The following is an 8,502-nucleotide window of genomic DNA, read 5'->3' as shown; positions in this document are numbered from 1 at the left end:
TTGTGAAGTTTATTTTGTGTATGCCCCACTAGTGTTGCTTATAGCAGTCTAACTGTCTGTCCGTCTTTTGGTCGTCCTACACGAAAAGATATACCGTGTAATCTCTCTGGCATACTACATTTAAATAATTCATTTTATGATTTGTAATCCCAAGTATTATATCATGACTTGGTCTACTTAAACGTATAATCTCAACAACAAATTTAACAATGTCTTAAATAAATGGAAGTACCATTACAAGTGCATACTATTTTCTACTTCATTATAACCTAATGTTTATAGATAATTTGCAACAATGGTTAATAAGAACATAATGTATGTTGTTCTTACGATTCTCTAATCTATTCTGCGCTAAAGTCATCTGATATATATTTCCCTAGTTAGATTGAAATAGAGTGCATACATATTTTTCCAGTCATTATTGAAGAATCATGAGGTCCATTTTGTATGAAACACTTCAATGTCACTCTTTTAAATTAATATATTATAAATATTATCTCTTCTTTATGGCATGTAACTGTTTTCTTAATGTAAGTTGGACATATAGTCATTGAGTTTTTTTATATCAAACTTTGGCATGTCCACAAAACGTTTAAACATTTATTTAGTATGTTTATCACACCCTGGTACAAAATGAGCTTTATGTTTGTTCCGACTTGTTAGCCAAATATCTTTTACAAAACGAATATCTCTTTCAAGAATTATTTTAAAATAGATATGACTAGTGTTCATTTTAAAATTGTAATTTTAAAATCGAGGCATATAAAGAATATCATTACAATGCATTATTTGCAGCTTTCAATCATAAGTTTTTTTTTCAAGATCCAGCCAAAATTTAATTTGTCAGGTACAATCATGTCTTCACAGCAAATATTGAATATTGTTTTAAAATCATTGAACGATTTAAACAATGAAAACACATTCCCACGCCCAACATTAATATCTTGATCTGTTATTTTTCAAAATACCATATATCTATCATATATAATCCACCTAGTTTAGATTGATGAACAAGTAAAGTTGAAAGACGCATATGATTTCTATTTAATTACACAGTTTTCAAGCCTTACTATACATTGGATTACACTATTTAGAGCTCTAGACACTGGTTCATATATTTCCACTGTTAAGTGGGTGCTCAATAAAATGTTGGTTGATTAAAAGATTCAAATGTATACCATGAACATAAAAAATGTATTTAACAATAAACCAGTTGTAACCTCAAAAATAGCCATTGAACTCATTACAAACCAATAACATTATTTTATAATGTTTTTATAGGCCATGCACGAACTAAAGAAATATTGTTAATTGAAAGCATTTTACCCTATTTGTACGATGATTTCTACCATATGTAAGATATTTACTTTCTGTTTGTTTTATTGGGAGGTTAAGAGCTTCATCCGGACCCTTGTTACTTTTGTTTTGCTGACATCAAAGGAACTATAGTGCTGACAAAAATGTAGAAAGCCATTTTTCCCATGATTTTGAAGTTGCCCATAATATATTATTTCATCTAATGGACTTATAGAAAGCACAGAAAAGTGTGTTTTAAATTAAGCAAATTAACGCAAACCGAATGAATCCGATCTTGACTCGAGATCAATCGTTAAACGTATTAAGTGACATCGTTGAATTATTTTAAACGCTAAAAAGTTGCATTCTGTTAAAATAGGAACGTTTTTATACAAATTATTATTGTTTTGGGTTCTTACTATTGTAAATAAACTTCGTATGGCACTTTCTGTTGTTCGAAGTTTTTATATAGAATTGTTAATGGGGCTTTAATGATGTGTTACTATACAATCTAAAATGCGATATTTATTTGTAAAACGTTAATTGTAAAGAAAGATATACAAATTAATATGTGGATAAATTGTTTTAATATTTTCAAAATAACCAATAAATAACATATGCCAACAAGTACAACAACCTTTAAGAAATGCAAGCAGATCTCAAAAGGTCGCCCTTATCGTCGTGGTCGTTTATCTCAGACTGAAAAGGAACATTCTTCTGATCAACAACCGGCGTTTAAGTACTACACCATTTAAAAGAGATATATTCTTAAGCTAAAAAGGTTTTATTGAAATAGCTACAAAGTCAGTTAATAAGCGCAAATAGTATGTGCAAAAGTTTCGTTTATCAAATAATTAAATTTGTGTTTTGGGTGTTGTGAACTCATTTCGTTCGGATTTTTCTGTGAAGGGACAAGACGGAAACGAAGTTGATCACCAACATGATCAGTCTGATCTCAAAGGAAAGTCTCTTATCGGTGCTGCTAGTTTGCAATTCAATAGTATTAGGTTCGTTGCAATCGTTACAGAACATTCTATATTCTTAATTCGGAATACCATTTGAGACTTAACTAAATGCTAATGGTGGTTGGTGAGATTTCGTGTTTTGCTTTCAAACGATGACAATAATTGCCTAGCAAATGAATATGGATAGAACGGAATAGCATATGGGAGGTAACAATTACTAACAAACCCACACAAATAATTGATTTTGTTTACACTTGACAAAAATAACAAAAATGTAAACAAATGCACACGCTTTTATTTTATCAGTGTTTCCATTTCCAGTATATATCACTATTTCTTTTCCCCCCACAGAGTCCAGTCCTGTAAGACGTTACTATAATTATAACCCGTTCTGCAGTTGTCCATATTTCAAATAACGGATGTTTTGAATGCCCTGCCTAATGTCAAACAGGTATTGATATATAACCCAGTAAAAGTGCACGAACAAATATCAATGGCGAGAATTTCATGTTACTGTACTAAATAAATCATACGGACGAGTTATGTTAAGTCCAAGAGAGATCGTCTGATAACTCGACTTAATGAATTCCACATTGAGAGATGTATTTTTCGTTGTAAATGGTAAATGAGCGAATTACTTATTTAAATAAAATCCGAACCAAAAATTATATCTGACTTATTGGGTTACTATATGTATTTCACTCACTGTTAAGCTGCGCAATATTTACAGGAAAACTCACAATTTTCATTCCATAAGGAAACCACTCTTTGGCTGCGAATACATCAGAGCATTTCAACCTAGACAACTTCCGGCCTGGGCTTTCGTCACCTACAGGTACAAGTTGTCAAATTAAATGCATATGTATACACACCCGTTAGTGAATAGATACAGCTTTGGTGTTTTACTTACAGTATAAGCAACGTGAAATTCCGGTTGTTCCAGCGGGTGACCATACTTACTATTTATTCGAGGTCATTTATTGAAGACTAGTGACCAATTGTCATACATTACGACACAGCACTGTACACCCCAACCTTAAAAAGTTAAAGTTTTGTTGTTCAAAACGGTTTATGGTAGGTATAGTACGGGTATCAGAAAACAAGAATGATCATCAGCACAAATGGGGCAAATGACAGTTGTAAGCTTATTCAAATATTTGTTAATTCTGATTTACAAATATGTTAGACATACAGACATTTGAGTTCATTACTAGTTTAGCAAAAATTGATTGAAAACACTTAATCTTTCTTTTTTAACATCGGAATGTGTTATCTGCCAGTACAAACAGTAACAATAACATTTAGTCAATAACTTGCATAAGAATTCTGCTTAATTACCGCTTTATTCTTTTGCTTCCTATGTTTGCTGTAAAATCAGTTCATTATCCATGCTTCTAGATAACAATTTGCAATGCGATCATGAATACTTTTTCTGTTCGCGTTTAATTGACAAGTGCTTCATTATTGATATGGCTATGCATACTTTCTGTAAAAAAATGTGCTTGCCTAATATATTTTGATAATGTTGCTGCTGAATAAAAGAAAGCGATTTAGGTCATCGCGAATATTTGTGTGTGCATATACTTTGTATGATATTACAGAAAACGAAATAGGAGTGTGACAAATTATTATGCACGGAGACAACTCTGGCTAATGTACTATAGTTTTCGTGGTATGGAAAACTTGTGTAAGTGCGTTTTTCGTTCGTTTAAGTGTGGTTGTGTTAATAATTGTGCGAGTATGAAATTTGAAGCTGCATGTACGAGAAATTTTATTCTAAACCAGCAATAATGACCTATTAACTTATTTTGTGAAATGTGAATGAAATGAACGTGCAGAACAAATACAGATAATTATATATATTTGTGCTTCATGTAACTGTACGTTGTAAAATGTACGGATCGCTTGGGACGAGTAAAATGGAGATCATAAATATGTTTTGACTCTACGAACTTAACATCGAAAGTTCATTAAAATGGAAAACGTGTCATATAAGATTATTTTTTTGAAACTTATATGACATTGTTGGTTACTGGACATCCCGCAATTCTTAGTCTATAAGGAAACAACTTGTCGGTTGCAAATACATAGGACCGTTTGTATGTAAGGGTTTATCTGCCGGTTTATTCATTATGATTCATGTCATTTTCTCTATGACTTGCATATGAAATATGTTACAGGACCGCTTTTGTGTTATTTGCATTTGATGTACAAACAAATGTCGTCATGCTTCCTAATGCATATATTCAATTACATCATGAATATCTTTCTATGTGCTTTTAATCGACAAGTAATTTCAACTTATTTGAGTGTGTACTATTATTTTGAACTGTGTATGCAAACTACATTTATTGTAAGTCTGTGCTTGCTGAAGTGCATTTGACTTTGTTGCTTCTAAATATAGCGCGACGATTTACTAGCACCTTGATCTTTTTGTGGTATAAACTACGTTATGATATCACAGGGAACCTATAAGGAATGTGAGAGCTATTATTATACTACCGGGAGAAAACGCTGCATGTGTACGATGATTTTCGGGTAATAGACTACTTGTTATTTGTGAGTGATTTTCGTTCAAGTGTGTTTGCGTGCATATAATGATTGTGCGCGTGTGTATTCAGAATATGTTTTTGGATGATGAGGTTTGTTACCAGGATCAAATACATTTAATTTTATAGAAATGTGGTTGGCATAGCTTTAATCTACATATTTTTCATTTTAACTTGGTTATACAGTAGTCCTTTGATGCATAAATAATGTTATTCATATAGTTAAAAACCACATAGACAAAATTGTATAACAAGGACAAACCCCGTCCGGAGTAAATGACACGAGTTTGATTTTCAACTTCCATCCAGGTGAATATATAACAGGGCATACTTCCAATGGTAAGCTTTTTCATATGCATTTACACATAAGCATTTGATGTTTAGTTCCAAAATAATTGAACCGCTATGTTCTTGTATACATGATCTATATAAAGAACAATAGATATAGATTTTGCAAATTTACATATGCTATCGTTGTTATGTTATTTCTGATGTGCCTACAACCACATCAACTACTACGCCTACCACCACACCAACTACAACGTCTACAACCACATCAACTACAACGCCTTCAACCACACCAACTACTACGCCTACAACCACACCAACTACTACGCCTACAACCACCTCAACAACTACGACTACAACCACACTAAATACACACTAATTGCTACACCTACAAACACACACATTACTACGCCTACATCCACTCCAACTACTACGCCTACATCCACACCAACTACATCGCCTAAGACCACATCAACTACTACGCCTAAAAACCACATCAACTACTACGCATAAACAACAATTAACTAATACGCTTAAAGGGATCTTTTCACGCTTTGGTAAATTAACAAAATTGAAAAAAGTTGTTTCAGATTCGTAATTTTTCGTTTTAGTTATGATATTTGTGAGGAAACAGTAATACTGAACATTAACCATGCTCTAATATAGCCATTATATGCATCTTTTGACGATTTTAAAACCAAAAAATTATAAAGCGTTGCAACGCGAAACGATTGAATAATTTGGAGAGTTCTGTTTTTGTCGTTTAATTTTGTGAAACTTCGAAGACTGCTTATATAAGGTATAAAATACGTCAAGTATGTGTATTCGGCGGAATAGCTCAGTAGGCTAGAGCGTTTTTACTTCAGGACTCTGGCAGGACTCCAGGGGTCACTGGTTCGAAACCTGCTCCGGGCAATGTTCTTTTCCTTTTTTTATTTTTTTTCTTGATTTTTACTGGAGCTTTTACGATCCAATGTTTACATTTATCAATATAAAGCATTTAATGAATAAGTTAAAAATATGCCAAAATCTGTGAAAAGGCCCCTTTAATACCACACGAATTACTACGCCTATGGCCACAATTACGCCTTGCTAGGGTTAGGCACTAGTTACTTAATTCCTATGCCTCAATCCTTCTAAATATTTTAATTAACAAACTATGATTGTAAAATACATTTTTCCATGTTAAGATACCCGATTGTTATTGCTTGTAATAAACTGTATTTCTAAAGCACGTTGTTTATCTCTTATAGCTATAAATTATCTTGAATATATATTTATTTAGCAAGATGTTCCAGCCTTTACTGCCAGTCGGACAGTGGCAGTCCTCCAAAGTGCACGAAGGACATCAATTGATGTGACATTTGTGTTTGTGACACAACTTCCCTACCGGAAGTACACGCCATAATTGGATGATGCATAATGTGTATTGTATTAATTTATACAAAAACATGTTTTTTCCGATTCTATGTTTTCCATTGTCTTAGATATGACATCACTGACATATCAATCCACAAATTATTAAGTATTGGTTTCTTTTAAACATTAAATCATAAGATTGTGATTGTTTTTATTCCGATTTTATACATTTGTTTACAATCCTTATAATACATGGGTCGGAGACCTATTGATGAAATGGTGTTCCTTGGTCATACCGAAAAGTTTATTGTCCAAAATAAGTTTCTTTTCGGCATTGATAATCATTACTATTGCAACTTTTGTTAAATAAAAACAAACAAACGCATTTTCATAATTTTTCTATTATCACATTTTTATTTTTACATTTATTATTCCTATAAATCAAAAAAGAAAAAATAATAATGAGACACGTCAATGAGGCCGACGATTTAACATAGTTGACAGTCATGTAGAATTTGATTAAGCCTTGGTCTGTTTAGAACTCATCAACTGGAATCCACATTTGTATTTTGCTATTCCTTAAAATGTGTATTATTAACACTGTATGAACACGTACACTTGTGCACAAATATTTACATGAACATTCAATAAACAGTAATTTCGCGTTGTCTACAGCAATGTCCATGCATGTTCGGTCTGTACATAGCTGATTAATAATAGTAGTTTTATAAGTTACTACTATATGACACAAAGCTCCTCTAAGCGATCGCAAGTTAATATTATAAAGAGTTGAGTTCAAATAGTTTTTTAATTGATTACATAAATACAGATGAAGTATGTTACTGCCAGTTTTATTAATTAATACCAGTCAACGTTATAATTGGACCAAAATTTAAAATTGTTGTTATAAAAATATATGCAGTAACTAGTTGACGAATATTAAACTTATTGTTTTAACACATATTTTTAGGATATACATAATAATACTATTGATGAATTTATTGATCATATGCTCTTAGTAAAAATTCAATATTTAAATACTAAGCCAATGGTGGAGCCGTCCCATTGGTTTATGGCAGATTTGAGTGTCTGACGGAGAATTAAATAGCATGTCGTATGTGATGACGGCTTCGAACTTGCTTGCCGATTACTCATTCAGACACTTTTGCTAGATTTAAATTTTTGTTAAACATAAAATGCATAGATTTACATGGCAGCATGTTATATACACACACTAAATAATACAAACAACCTGCATGTATAAACAAAGGCCATGTCAATCAACATTATACGTTAAGGATTGCACAACACAGCGTTGGCAATTAAACCTTTATTTCCAATGTGGTCCGTAAGATTTAATATTGTATGCCATATGGGACAGCGTCTTATATCACAGTTTATAATAATATCACAATATTTAATAATGATAGACACCTGACATAATTATTTAAGTTACACTTACTTTTGCACAGAACATATTCTGATAAGTTAAAGACTAGACATAATTAAGAAGTTATCACATTTTAAGTGTTCAAAAGTTAAACATAATTATTTGCCATGCTATCAACTAATCATACAGCAACGAGATAATACGAAATAAATCTATCTATATTAACATTCGTATTAAATAAACAGTAAGATATTTATCTCTGATATGTTGAGGAAGAGAGTTCCAGAGAGTACAACCATTGAAAGCAAATGACTTTTTGCCAGGCCCCTTGACCCTTGGAATGGCATACGTATTGCATTCACGCATGTTAAGATCGGTATTAGGTGAGTCTGACTGTGTTCTTACTCTGAAAAACGTAGTATTCTTATTGTGGATATTACTGACTGGAGTAAAATTACTCCCAAATATAGCGGTGCCAACTTTGAGCTAATTTTAAAAGCATGACAAAGTGTGCTCTAGTTTACTCGACTTCAATTGGCAACGATTTAAGTCTAGTAAAATGTTCTTTACCTATGTGAGACATAGAATGCAAATTTATTATGAACCTGATAAGTTTATTTTGGGTGACCTGTAACTTGTTTTTTAACATTTTAGT

At 32.2% G+C, this 8,502-nt stretch overlaps 1 long non-coding RNA gene across 1 annotated transcript; it reads left to right on the top strand.

The window, feature by feature from the left end:
* The first annotated feature begins 2,030 nt into the window (after positions 1-2,030).
* On the top strand, positions 2,031-6,662 carry LOC127870470 (uncharacterized). The gene is made up of 3 exons (XR_008044835.1): positions 2,031-2,303; positions 3,019-3,096; positions 6,384-6,662. It is a non-coding gene; the product is annotated as an uncharacterized LOC127870470 (long non-coding RNA).
* Positions 6,663-8,502: the final 1,840 nt, after the last annotated feature.

This window comes from Dreissena polymorpha, chromosome 2 (assembly GCF_020536995.1).
Source record: "Dreissena polymorpha isolate Duluth1 chromosome 2, UMN_Dpol_1.0, whole genome shotgun sequence".
Taxonomy (NCBI): Eukaryota; Metazoa; Mollusca; class Bivalvia; order Myida; family Dreissenidae; genus Dreissena; species Dreissena polymorpha.
This window is presented reverse-complemented; position numbering and strand designations above follow the sequence as displayed.